This window comes from Amblyomma americanum, chromosome 4 (assembly GCF_052857255.1).
Source record: "Amblyomma americanum isolate KBUSLIRL-KWMA chromosome 4, ASM5285725v1, whole genome shotgun sequence".
Classification (NCBI taxonomy): domain Eukaryota; kingdom Metazoa; phylum Arthropoda; class Arachnida; order Ixodida; family Ixodidae; genus Amblyomma; species Amblyomma americanum.
Window position 1 is genome coordinate 5,570,671 of NC_135500.1, and position 14,032 is coordinate 5,584,702.

Sequence of the window (14,032 nt, forward strand, 5' to 3'; positions counted from 1 at the left end):
CTTCTCGGCCCGAACAGTGAGAGCGATCATACTACGCTTCCTGCTGGGCCCAAGCAGTGAAAGCGATCATATTGCGATTTCTCCTGGGCCCGAGCAGTGTGAGCGACCATACTGCGCTTTCGGTTGTGCCAGAGCAGTGAGAGAGAGACAATACTGCGCTTTTTGCGGGGCAGAGCAGTGAGAGCAATCATACTGCAATTTCTGCTGGGCACGAGCAGTGAGAGCGATCATACTGCGATTTCTGCTGTGCCCGAGCAGTAGGAGCGACCATATTGCGCTTGCTGTTGGGCTCGAGCAGTGAGAGCGTTAATACCGCGATCTCTGCTGTGCCCGAGCAGTGAGAGCGAACATAAAGCGCTTCCTGCTGGGCCCGAGCAGTGAGAGCAATCATATTGCGCTTTCTGCTGGGCCCGAGCAGTGAGAGCGATCATACTGCGCTTTCTGCTGGGCCCGAGCAGTGAAAGCGATCATACTGCGCTTTCTGCTGGGCCCGAGCAGTGAGAGCGATCATATTGTGCTTTCTGCTGGGCGCGAGCAGTTTGAGCGACCATACTGCGCTTTCTTCTGGGCCAGAGCAGTGATAGCGATCATACTGCGCTTTCAGCTGGGCCCGACCAGTGATAGCGATCATAATGCGATTTCTGCTGTGCCCAAGCAGTGAGAGTGACCATACTGCGCTCCCTGTTTGGCTTGAGCAGTTAGAGCGATCATACTGAGATTTCTGCATTGCCCGAGCAATGAGAGCGATCATACTGCGATTTCTGCTGTGCCCGAGCAGTGAGAGCGACCATACAGCGCTTCCTGCTGGGCCCGAGCAGTGAGAGCGATCATACTGTGCTTTCTGCTGACCCGAGCAGTGAGATCTATCATACTGAGATTTCTGCTGTGCCCTAGCAGTGAGAGCGATCATACATGATTTCTGCTGTTCCCGAGAAGTGAGACCGATCATACTGCGCTTTCTGCTGGGCCCGAGCAGTGAGAGCGACCATACTGCGCTTTCTGCAGGAACCGAGCAGTGAGAGCGATCATACACCGATTTCTGCTGTGCCCGAGCTGTGAGAGCGACCATACTGCGCTTCCTGCTGGGCCCGAGTAGTGAGATCTATCATACTGAGATTTCTGCTGTGCCCTAGCAGTGAGAGCGATCATACATGATTTCTGCTGTGCCCGAGAAGTGAGACCGATCATACTGCGATTTCTGCAGGCGCGAGCGGTGAGAGCAATCATACTGCGATTTCTGCTGTGCCCGAGAAGTGAGAGAGATCGTACTGCGCTTTCTGCTGGGCCCGGGTGGTGAGACCGACCATTCTGCGCTTCCTGCTGGGCTCGAGCAGTGAGAGCGATCATACTGCGATTTCTGCTGTGCCCGACCAGTGAGAGCGACCATACAGCGCTTCCTGCTGGGCCCGAGCAGTGAGAGAGATCATACTGCGCTTTTTGCTGGGCCCGAGCTGTGAGAGCGATCATACTGCGCTTTCTGCTGAGCCCGAGCAGTGAGAGCGATAATACTGTGCTTTCTGCTGGGCCCGAGCAGTGAAAGCGATCATACTGCACTTTCTGCTGGGACCGAGCAGTGAGAGCGATCATACTGTGCTTTCTGCAGACCCGAGCAGTGTTAGCGACCATACTGCGCTTTCTGCTGGGCTCGAGCAGTGAGAGCGTTAATACTGCGATCTCTCCTGTGCCCGAGCAGTGAGAGGGACCTTAAAGCGCTTCCTGCTGGGCCCGAGCAGTGAGAGCAATCATACTGCGCTTTCTGCTGGGCCCGAGCAGTGAGAGCGATCATACTGCGCTTTCTGCTGGGCGCGAGCAGTGAGAGCGACCATACTGCGCTTTCTTCTGGGCCAGAGCAGTGATAGCGATCATACTGCGCTTTCAGCTGGGCCCGACCAGTGATAGCGATCATAATGCGATTTCTGCTGTGCCCAAGCAGTGAGAGTGACCATACTGCGCTCCCTGTTTGGCTTGAGCAGTGAGAGCGATCATACTGAGATTTCTGCATTGCCCGAGCAATGAGAGCGATCATACTGCGATTTCTGCTGTGCCCGAGCAGTGAGAGCGACCATACAGCGCTTCCTGCTTAGCCCAAGCAGTGAGAGCGATCATGCTGCGCTTTCTGCTGGGCGCGAGCAGTGAGAGCGATCATACCTAGCGCTTTCTTCTGGGCCCGAGCAGTGAGAGCGATCATACTACGCTTCCTGCTGGGCCCAAGCAGTGAAAGCGATCATACTGCGCTTTCTGCTGGGCCCGAGCAGTGAGAGCGATCATACTGTGCTTTCTGCTGACCCGAGCTGTGTTAGCGACCATACTGCGCTTTCTGCTGGGCCCGAGTGGTGAGAGCGACCATACTGCGCTTTCTGCTGGGCCCGAGCAGTGAGAGCGATCATACTGCGCTTTCTGGTGGGCTCGAGCAGTGAGAGCGACCATACTGCGCTTCCTGTTGGGCTCGAGCAGTGAGGGCGTTCATACTGCGATCTCTGCTGTGTCTGAGCAGTGAGAGCGATCACAAAGCGATTTCTGCTGTGCCCGAGCAGTGAGAGCGACCATAAAGCGCTTCCTGCTGGGCCCGAGCAGTGAGAGCAATCATACTGCGATTTCTGCTGGGCCCGGGCAGTGAGAGCGATCATACTGCGCTTTCTGCTGGGCCCGAGCAGTGAGAGCGATAATACTGTGCTTTCTGCTGGGCCCGAGCAGTGAAAGCGATCATACTGCGCTTTCTGCTGGGCCCGAGCAGTGAGAGCGATCATACTGTGCTTTTTGCTGACCCGAGCTGTGTTAGCGACCATACTGCGCTTTCTGCTGGGCCCGAGCAGTGAGAGCGACCATACTGCGCTTTCTGCAGGACCCGAGCAGTGAGAGTGATCATACTGCGATTTCTGTTGTAACCTAGCAGTGGTAGCGACCATAATGCGCTTGCTGTTGGGCTCGAGCAGTGAGAGCGTTAATACTGCGATCTCTGCTGTGCCTGAGCAGTGAGAGGGACCTTAAAGCGCTTCCTGCTGGGCCCGAACAGTGAGAGCAATCATACTGCGCTTTCTGCTGGGCCCGAGCAGTGAGAGCGATCATACTGCACTTTCTGCTGGGACCGAGCAGGGAGAGCGATCATACTGTGCTTTCTGCTGACCCGAGCAGTGTTAGCGACCATACTGCGCTTTCTGCTGGGCCCGAGCAGTGAGAGCGACCATACTGCGCTTTCTGCAGGACCCGAGCAGTGAGAGCGATCATACACCGATTTCTGCTGTGCCCGAGCTGTGAGAGCGACCATACTGCGCTTCCTGCTGGGCCCGAGTAGTGCGATCTATCATACTGAGATTTCTGCTGTACCCTAGCAGTGAGAGCAATCATACTGCGATTTCTGCTGTGCCCGAGAAGTGAGAGAGATCATACTGCGCTTTCTGCTGGGCCCGAGCAGTGAGAGAGATCATACTGCGCTTTTTGCTGGGCCCGAGCTGTGAGAGCGATCATACTGCACATTGAGCTGAGCCCGAGCCGTGAGAGCAATCATACTGCGCTTTCTGCTGGGACCGAACAGTGAGAGCGATCATACTGCGCTTTCTGCTGTGCACGAACAGTGAAAGCGATCAAACTCTGATTTCTGCTGTGCCCGAGCAGTGAGAGCGACCATACTGCGCTCCCTGTTTGGCTGGAGCAGCGAGAGCGATCATACTGAGATTTCTGCTTTGCACGAGCAGTGAGAGCGATCGTACTGCGATTTCTGCTGTGCCCGAGCAGTGAGAGCGATCATGCTGCGCTTTCTGCTGGGCGCGAGCAGTGAGAGCGATCATACTTAGCTCTTTCTTCTCGGCCCGAACAGTGAGAGCGATCATACTACGCTTCCTGCTGGGCCCAAGCAGTGAAAGCGATCATATTGCGATTTCTCCTGGGCCCGAGCAGTGTGAGCGACCATACTGCGCTTTCGGTTGTGCCAGAGCAGTGAGAGAGAGACAATACTGCGCTTTTTGCGGGGCAGAGCAGTGAGAGCAATCATACTGCAATTTCTGCTGGGCACGAGCAGTGAGAGCGATCATACTGCGATTTCTGCTGTGCCCGAGCAGTAGGAGCGACCATATTGCGCTTGCTGTTGGGCTCGAGCAGTGAGAGCGTTAATACCGCGATCTCTGCTGTGCCCGAGCAGTGAGAGCGAACATAAAGCGCTTCCTGCTGGGCCCGAGCAGTGAGAGCAATCATATTGCGCTTTCTGCTGGGCCCGAGCAGTGAGAGCGATCATACTGCGCTTTCTGCTGGGCCCGAGCAGTGAAAGCGATCATACTGCGCTTTCTGCTGGGCCCGAGCAGTGAGAGCGATCATACTGTGCTTTCTGCTGGGCGCGAGCAGTGAGAGCGACCATACTGCGCTTTCTTCTGGGCCAGAGCAGTGATAGCGATCATACTGCGCTTTCAGCTGGGCCCGACCAGTGATAGCGATCATAATGCGATTTCTGCTGTGCCCAAGCAGTGAGAGTGACCATACTGCGCTCCCTGTTTGGCTTGAGCAGTGAGAGCGATCATACTGAGATTTCTGCATTGCCCGAGCAATGAGAGCGATCATACTGCGATTTCTGCTGTGCCCGAGCAGTGAGAGCGACCATACAGCGCTTCCTGCTTAGCCCAAGCAGTGAGAGCGATCATGCTGCGCTTTCTGCTGGGCGCGAGCAGTGAGAGCGATCATACCTAGCGCTTTCTTCTGGGCCCGAGCAGTGAGAGCGATCATACTACGCTTCCTGCTGGGCCCAAGCAGTGAAAGCGATCATACTGCGCTTTCTGCTGGGCCCGAGCAGTGAGAGCGATCATACTGTGCTTTCTGCTGACCCGAGCTGTGTTAGCGACCATACTGCGCTTTCTGCTGGGCCCGAGTGGTGAGAGCGACCATACTGCGCTTTCTGCTGGGCCCGAGCAGTGAGAGCGATCATACTGCGCTTTCTGGTGGGCTCGAGCAGTGAGAGCGACCATACTGCGCTTCCTGTTGGGCTCGAGCAGTGAGGGCGTTCATACTGCGATCTCTGCTGTGTCTGAGCAGTGAGAGCGATCACAAAGCGATTTCTGCTGTGCCCGAGCAGTGAGAGCGACCATAAAGCGCTTCCTGCTGGGCCCGAGCAGTGAGAGCAATCATACTGCGATTTCTGCTGGGCCCGGGCAGTGAGAGCGATCATACTGCGCTTTCTGCTGGGCCCGAGCAGTGAGAGCGATAATACTGTGCTTTCTGCTGGGCCCGAGCAGTGAAAGCGATCATACTGCGCTTTCTGCTGGGCCCGAGCAGTGAGAGCGATCATACTGTGCTTTTTGCTGACCCGAGCTGTGTTAGCGACCATACTGCGCTTTCTGCTGGGCCCGAGCAGTGAGAGCGACCATACTGCGCTTTCTGCAGGACCCGAGCAGTGAGAGTGATCATACTGCGATTTCTGTTGTAACCTAGCAGTGGTAGCGACCATAATGCGCTTGCTGTTGGGCTCGAGCAGTGAGAGCGTTAATACTGCGATCTCTGCTGTGCCCGAGCAGTGAGAGGGACCTTAAAGCGCTTCCTGCTGGGCCCGAGTAGTGAGAGCAATCATACTGCGCTTTCTGCTGGGCCCGAGCAGTGAGAGCGATCATACTGCGCTTTCTGCTGGTCCCGAGCAGTGAGAGCGATAATACTGTGCTTTCTGCTGGGCCCGAGCAGTGAAAGCGATCATACACCACTTTCTGCTGGGCCCGAGCAGTGAGAGCGATCATACTGTGCTTTCTGCTGACCCGAGCAGTGAGATCTATCATACTGAGATTTCTGCTGTGCCCTAGCAGTGAGAGCGATCATACATGATTTCTGCTGTGCCCGAGAAGTGAGACCGATCATACTGCGCTTTCTGCTGGGCCCGAGCAGTGAGAGCGACCATACTGCGCTTTCTGCAGGACCCGAGCAGTGAGAGCGATCATACACCGATTTCTGCTGTGCCCGAGCTGTGAGAGCGACCATACTGCGCTTCCTGCTGGGCCCGAGTAGTGAGATCTATCATACTGAGATTTCTGCTGTGCCCTAGCAGTGAGAGCGATCATACATGATTTCTGCTGTGCCCGAGAAGTGAGACCGATCATACTGCGATTTCTGCAGGCGCGAGCGGTGAGAGCAATCATACTGCGATTTCTGCTGTGCCCGAGAAGTGAGAGAGATCGTACTGCGCTTTTTGCTGGGCCCGGGTGGTGAGACCGACCATTCTGCGCTTCCTGCTGGGCTCGAGCAGTGAGAGCGATCATACTGCGATTTCTGCTGTGCCCGAGCAGTGAGAGCGATCATACTGCGATTTCTGCTGTGCCCGACCAGTGAGAGCGACCATACAGCGCTTCCTGCTGGGCCCGAGCAATGAGAGAGATCATACTGCGCTTTTTGCTGGGCCCGAGCTGTGAGAGCGATCATACTGCGCTTTCTGCTGAGCCCGAGCAGTGAGAGCGATAATACTGTGCTTTCTGCTGGGCCCGAGCAGTGAAAGCGATCATACTGCACTTTCTGCTGGGACCGAGCAGTGAGTGCGATCATACTGTGCTTTCTGCTGACCCGAGCAGTGTTAGCGACCATACTGCGCTTTCTGCTGGGCTCGAGCAGTGAGAGCGTTAATACTGCGATCTCTCCTGTGCCCGAGCAGTGAGAGGGACCTTAAAGCGCTTCCTGCTGGGCCCGAGCAGTGAGAGCAATCATACTGCGATTTCTGCTGGGCCCGAGCAGTGAGAGCGATCATACTGCGCTTTCTGCTGGGCGCGAGCAGTGAGAGCGACCATACTGCGCTTTCTTCTGGGCCAGAGCAGTGATAGCGATCATACTGCGCTTTCAGCTGGGCCCGACCAGTGATAGCGATCATAATGGGATTTCTGCTGTGCCCAAGCAGTGAGAGTGACCATACTGCGCTCCCTGTTTGGCTTGAGCAGTGAGAGCGATCATACTGAGATTTCTGCATTGTCCGAGCAATGAGAGCGATCATACTGCGATTTCTGCTGTGCCCGAGCAGTGAGAGCGACCATACAGCGCTTCCTGCTTAGCCCAAGCAGTGAGAGCGATCATGCTGCGCTTTCTGCTGGGCGCGAGCAGTGAGAGCGATCATACCTAGCGCTTTCTTCTGGGCCCGAGCAGTGAGAGCGATCATACTACGCTTCCTGCTGGGCCCAAGCAGTGAAAGCGATCATACTGCGCTTTCTGCTGGGCCCGAGCAGAGAGAGCGATCATACTGTGCTTTCTGCTGACCCGAGCTGTGTTAGCGACCATACTGCGCTTTCTGCTGGACCCGAGTGGTGAGAGCGACCATACTGCGCTTTCTGCTGGGCCCGAGCAGTGAGAGCGGTCATAGTGCGCTTTCTGGTGGGCTCGAGCAGTGAGAGCGACCATACTGCGCTTCCTGTTGGGCTCGAGCAGTGAGGGCGTTCATACTGCGATCTATGCTGTGTCTGAGCAGTGAGAGCGATCACAAAGCGATTTCTGCTGTGCCCGAGCAGTGAGAGCGACCATAAAGCGCTTCCTGCTGGGCCCGAGCAGTGAGAGCAATCATACTGCGATTTCTGCTGGGCCCGGGCAGTGAGAGCGATCATACTGCGCTTTCTGCTGGGCCCGAGCAGTGAGAGCGATAATACTGTGCTTTCTGCTGGGCCCGAGCAGTGAAAGCGATCATACTGCGCTTTCTGCTGGGCCCGAGCAGTGAGAGCGATCATACTGTGCTTTTTGCTGACCCGAGCTGTGTTAGCGACCATACTGCGCTTTCTGCTGGGCCCGAGCAGTGAGAGCGACCATACTGCGCTTTCTGCAGGACCCGAGCAGTGAGAGTGATCATACTGCGATTTCTGTTGTAACCTAGCAGTGGTAGCGACCATAATGCGCTTGCTGTTGGGCTCGAGCAGTGAGAGCGTTAATACTGCGATCTCTGCTGTGCCCGAGCAGTGAGAGGGACCTTAAAGCGCTTCCTGCTGGGCCCGAGTAGTGAGAGCAATCATACTGCGCTTTCTGCTGGGCCCGAGCAGTGAGAGCGATCATACTGCGCTTTCTGCTGGTCCCGAGCAGTGAGAGCGATAATACTGTGCTTTCTGCTGGGCCCGAGCAGTGAAAGCGATCATACACCACTTTCTGCTGGGCCCGAGCAGTGAGAGCGATCATACTGTGCTTTCTGCTGACCCGAGCAGTGAGATCTATCATACTGAGATTTCTGCTGTGCCCTAGCAGTGAGAGCGATCATACATGATTTCTGCTGTGCCCGAGAAGTGAGACCGATCATACTGCGCTTTCTGCTGGGCCCGAGCAGTGAGAGCGACCATACTGCGCTTTCTGCAGGACCCGAGCAGTGAGAGCGATCATACACCGATTTCTGCTGTGCCCGAGCTGTGAGAGCGACCATACTGCGCTTCCTGCTGGGCCCGAGTAGTGAGATCTATCATACTGAGATTTCTGCTGTGCCCTAGCAGTGAGAGCGATCATACATGATTTCTGCTGTGCCCGAGAAGTGAGACCGATCATACTGCGATTTCTGCTGGCGCGAGCGGTGAGAGCAATCATACTGCGATTTCTGCTGTGCCCGAGAAGTGAGAGAGATCGTACTGCGCTTTCTGCTGGGCCCGGGTGGTGAGACCGACCATTCTGCGCTTCCTGCTGGGCTCGAGCAGTGAGAGCGATCATACTGCGATTTCTGCTGTGCCCGAGCAGTGAGAGCGATCATACTGCGATTTCTGCTGTGCCCGACCAGTGAGAGCGACCATACAGCGCTTCCTGCTGGGCCCGAGCAGTGAGAGAGATCATACTGCGCTTTTTGCTGGGCCCGAGCTGTGAGAGCGATCATACTGCGCTTTATGCTGAGCCCGAGCAGTGAGAGCGATAATGCTGTGCTTTCTGCTGGGCCCGAGCAGTGAAAGCGATCATACTGCACTTTCTGCTGGGACCGAGCAGTGAGAGCGATCATACTGTGCTTTCTGCTGACCCGAGCAGTGTTAGCGACCATACTGCGCTTTCTGCTGGGCTCGAGCAGTGAGAGCGTTAATACTGCGATCTCTCCTGTGCCCGAGCAGTGAGAGGGACCTTAAAGCGCTTCCTGCTGGGCCCGAGCAGTGAGAGCAATCATACTGCGCTTTCTGCTGGGCCCGAGCAGTGAGAGCGATCATGCTGCGCTTTCTGCTGGGCGCGAGCAGTGAGAGCGATCATACCTAGCGCTTTCTTCTGGGCCCGAGCAGTGAGAGCGATCATACTACGCTTCCTGCTGGGCCCAAGCAGTGAAAGCGATCATACTGCGCTTTCTGCTGGGCCCGAGCAGTGAGAGCGATCATACTGTGCTTTCTGCTGACCCGAGCTGTGTTAGCGACCATACTGCGCTTTCTGCTGGGCCCGAGTGGTGAGAGCGACCATACTGCGCTTTCTGCTGGGCCCGAGCAGTGAGAGCGATCATACTGCGCTTTCTGGTGGGCTCGAGCAGTGAGAGCGACCATACTGCGCTTCCTGCTGGGCTCGAGCAGTGAGGGCGTTCATACTGCGATCTCTGCTGTGTCTGAGCAGTGAGAGCGATCACAAAGCGATTTCTGCTGTGCCCGAGCAGTGAGAGCGACCATAAAGCGCTTCCTGCTGGGCCCGAGCAGTGAGAGCAATCATACTGCGATTTCTGCTGGGCCCGGGCAGTGAGAGCGATCATACTGCGTTTTCTGCTGGGCCCGAGCAGTGAGAGCGATAATACTGTGCTTTCTGCTGGGCCCGAGCAGTGAAAGCGATCATACTGCGCTTTCTGCTGGGCCCGAGCAGTGAGAGCGATCATACTGTGCTTTTTGCTGACCCGAGCTGTGTTAGCGACCATACTGCGCTTTCTGCTGGGCCCGAGCAGTGAGAGCGACCATACTGCGCTTTCTGCAGGACCCGAGCAGTGAGAGTGATCATACTGCGATTTCTGTTGTAACCTAGCAGTGGTAGCGACCATAATGCGCTTGCTGTTGGGCTCGAGCAGTGAGAGCGTTAATACTGCGATCTCTGCTGTGCCCGAGCAGTGAGAGGGACCTTAAAGCGCTTCCTGCTGGGCCCGAGTAGTGAGAGCAATCATACTGCGCTTTCTGCTGGGCCCGAGCAGTGAGAGCGATCATACTGCGCTTTCTGCTGGTCCCGAGCAGTGAGAGCGATAATACTGTGCTTTCTGCTGGGCCCGAGCAGTGAAAGCGATCATACACCACTTTCTGCTGGGCCCGAGCAGTGAGAGCGATCATACTGTGCTTTCTGCTGACCCGAGCAGTGAGATCTATCATACTGAGATTTCTGCTGTGCCCTAGCAGTGAGAGCGATCATACATGATTTCTGCTGTGCCCGAGAAGTGAGACCGATCATACTGCGCTTTCTGCTGGGCCCGAGCAGAGAGAGCGACCATACTGCGCTTTCTGCAGGACCCGAGCAGTGAGAGCGATCATACACCGATTTCTGCTGTGCCCGAGCTGTGAGAGCGACCATACTGCGCTTCCTGCTGGGCCCGAGTAGTGAGATCTATCATACTGAGATTTCTGCTGTGCCCTAGCAGTGAGAGCGATCATACATGATTTCTGCTGTGCCCGAGAAGTGAGACCGATCATACTGCGATTTCTGCTGGCGCGAGCGGTGAGAGCAATCATACTGCGATTTCTGCTGTGCCCGAGAAGTGAGAGAGATCGTACTGCGCTTTCTGCTGGGCCCGGGTGGTGAGACCGACCATTCTGCGCTTCCTGCTGGGCTCGAGCAGTGAGAGCGATCATACTGCGATTTCTGCTGTGCCCGAGCAGTGAGAGCGATCATACTGCGATTTCTGCTGTGCCCGACCAGTGAGAGCGACCATACAGCGCTTCCTGCTGGGCCCGAGCAGTGAGAGAGATCATACTGCGCTTTTTGCTGGGCCCGAGCTGTGAGAGCGATCATACTGCGCTTTATGCTGAGCCCGAGCAGTGAGAGCGATAATACTGTGCTTTCTGCTGGGCCCGAGCAGTGAAAGCGATCATACTGCACTTTCTGCTGGGACCGAGCAGTGAGAGCGATCATACTGTGCTTTCTGCTGACCCGAGCAGTGTTAGCGACCATACTGCGCTTTCTGCTGGGCTCGAGCAGTGAGAGCGTTAATACTGCGATCTCTCCTGTGCCCGAGCAGTGAGAGGGACCTTAAAGCGCTTCCTGCTGGGCCCGAGCAGTGAGAGCAATCATACTGCGCTTTCTGCTGGGCCCGAGCAGTGAGAGCGATCATACTGCGCTTTCTGCTGGGCCCGAGCAGTGAGAGCGATAATACTGTGCTTTCTGCTGGGCCCGAGCAGTGAAAGCGATCATACTGCACTTTCTGCTGGGACCGAGCAGTGAGAGCGATCATACTGTGCTTTCTGCTGACCCGAGCAGTGTTAGCGACCATACTGCGCTTTCTGCTGGGCCCGAGCAGTGAGAGCGACCATACTGCGCTTTCTGCAGGACCCGAGCAGTGAGAGCGATCATACACCGATTTCTGCTGTGCCCGAGCTGTGAGAGCGACCATACTGCGCTTCCTGCTGGGCCCGAGTAGTGCGATCTATCATACTGAGATTTCTGCTGTGCCCTAGCAGTGAGAGCAATCATACTGCGATTTCTGCTGTGCCCGAGAAGTGAGAGAGATCATACTGCGCTTTCTGCTGGGCCCGGGTGGTGAGACCGACCATTCTGCGCTTCCTGCTGGGCTCGAGCAGTGAGAGCGATCATACTGCGATTTCTGCTGTGCCCGAGCAGTGAGAGCGATCATACTGCGATTTCTGCTGTGCCTGACCAGTGAGAGCGACCATACAGCGCTTCCTGCTGGGCCCGAACAGTGAGAGTAATCATACTGCGCTTTCTGCTGGGACCGAACAGTGAGAGCGATCATACTGCGCTTTCTGCTGTGCACGAACAGTGAAAGCGATCAAACTCTGATTTCTGCTGTGCCCGAGCAGTGAGAGCGACCATACTGCGCTCCCTGTTTGGCTGGAGCAGCGAGAGCGATCATACTGAGATTTCTGCTTTGCCCGAGCAGTGAGAGCGATCGTACTGCGATTTCTGCTGTGCCCGAGCAGTGAGAGCGATCATGCTGCGCTTTCTGCTGGGCGCGAGCAGTGAGAGCGATCATACTTAGCTCTTTCTTCTCGGCCCGAACAGTGACAGCGATCATACTACGCTTCCTGCTGGGCCCAAGCAGTGAAAGCGATCATATTGCGATTTCTGCTGGGCCCGAGCAGTGTGAGCGACCATACTGCGCTTCCTGTTGGGCTCGAGCAGTGAGGGCGTTCATACTGCGATCTCTGCTGTGTCTGAGCAGTGAGAGCGATCACAAAGCGATTTCTGCTGTGCACGAGCAGTGAGAGCGACCATAAAGCGCTTCCTGCTGGGCCCGAGCAGTGAGAGCAATCATACTGCGATTTCTGCTGGGCCCGGGCAGTGAGAGCGATCATACTGCGCTTTCTGCTGGGCCCGAGCAGTGAGAGCGATAATACTGTGCTTTCTGCTGGGCCCGAGCAGTGAAAGCGATCATACTGCGCTTTCTGCTGGGCCCGAGCAGTGAGAGCGATCATACTGTGCTTTTTGCTGACCCGAGCTGTGTTAGCGACCATACTGCGCTTTCTGCTGGGCCCGAGCAGTGAGAGCGACCATACTGCGCTTTCTGCAGGACCCGAGCAGTGAGAGTGATCATACTGCGATTTCTGTTGTAACCTAGCAGTGGTAGCGACCATAATGCGCTTGCTGTTGGGCTCGAGCAGTGAGAGCGTTAATACTGCGATCTCTGCTGTGCCCGAGCAGTGAGAGGGACCTTAAAGCGCTTCCTGCTGGGCCCGAGTAGTGAGAGCAATCATACTGCGCTTTCTGCTGGGCCCGAGCAGTGAGAGCGATCATACTGCGCTTTCTGCTGGTCCCGAGCAGTGAGAGCGATAATACTGTGCTTTCTGCTGGGCCCGAGCAGTGAAAGCGATCATACACCACTTTCTGCTGGGCCCGAGCAGTGAGAGCGATCATACTGTGCTTTCTGCTGACCCGAGCAGTGAGATCTATCATACTGAGATTTCTGCTGTGCCCTAGCAGTGAGAGCGATCATACATGATTTCTGCTGTGCCCGAGAAGTGAGACCGATCATACTGCGCTTTCTGCTGGGCCCGAGCAGTGAGAGCGACCATACTGCGCTTTCTGCAGGACCCGAGCAGTGAGAGCGATCATACACCGATTTCTGCTGTGCCCGAGCTGTGAGAGCGACCATACTGCGCTTCCTGCTGGGCCCGAGTAGTGAGATCTATCATACTGAGATTTCTGCTGTGCCCTAGCAGTGAGAGCGATCATACATGATTTCTGCTGTGCCCGAGAAGTGAGACCGATCATACTGCGATTTCTGCTGGCGCGAGCGGTGAGAGCAATCATACTGCGATTTCTGCTGTGCCCGAGAAGTGAGAGAGATCGTACTGCGCTTTCTGCTGGGCCCGGGTGGTGAGACCGACCATTCTGCGCTTCCTGCTGGGCTCGAGCAGTGAGAGCGATCATACTGCGATTTCTGCTGTGCCCGAGCAGTGAGAGCGATCATACTGCGATTTCTGCTGTGCCCGACCAGTGAGAGCGACCATACAGCGCTTCCTGCTGGGCCCGAGCAGTGAGAGAGATCATACTGCGCTTTTTGCTGGGCCCGAGCTGTGAGAGCGATCATACTGCGCTTTATGCTGAGCCCGAGCAGTGAGAGCGATAATACTGTGCTTTCTGCTGGGCCCGAGCAGTGAAAGCGATCATACTGCACTTTCTGCTGGGACCGAGCAGTGAGAGCGATCATACTGTGCTTTCTGCTGACCCGAGCAGTGTTAGCGACCATACTGCGCTTTCTGCTGGGCTCGAGCAGTGAGAGCGTTAATACTGCGATCTCTCCTGTGCCCGAGCAGTGAGAGGGACCTTAAAGCGCTTCCTGCTGGGCCCGAGCAGTGAGAGCAATCATACTGCGCTTTCTGCTGGGCCCGAGCAGTGAGAGCGATCATACTGCGCTTTCTGCTGGGCCCGAGCAGTGAGAGCGATAATACTGTGCTTTCTGCTGGGCCCGAGCAGTGAAAGCGATCATACTGCACTTTCTGCTGGGACCGAG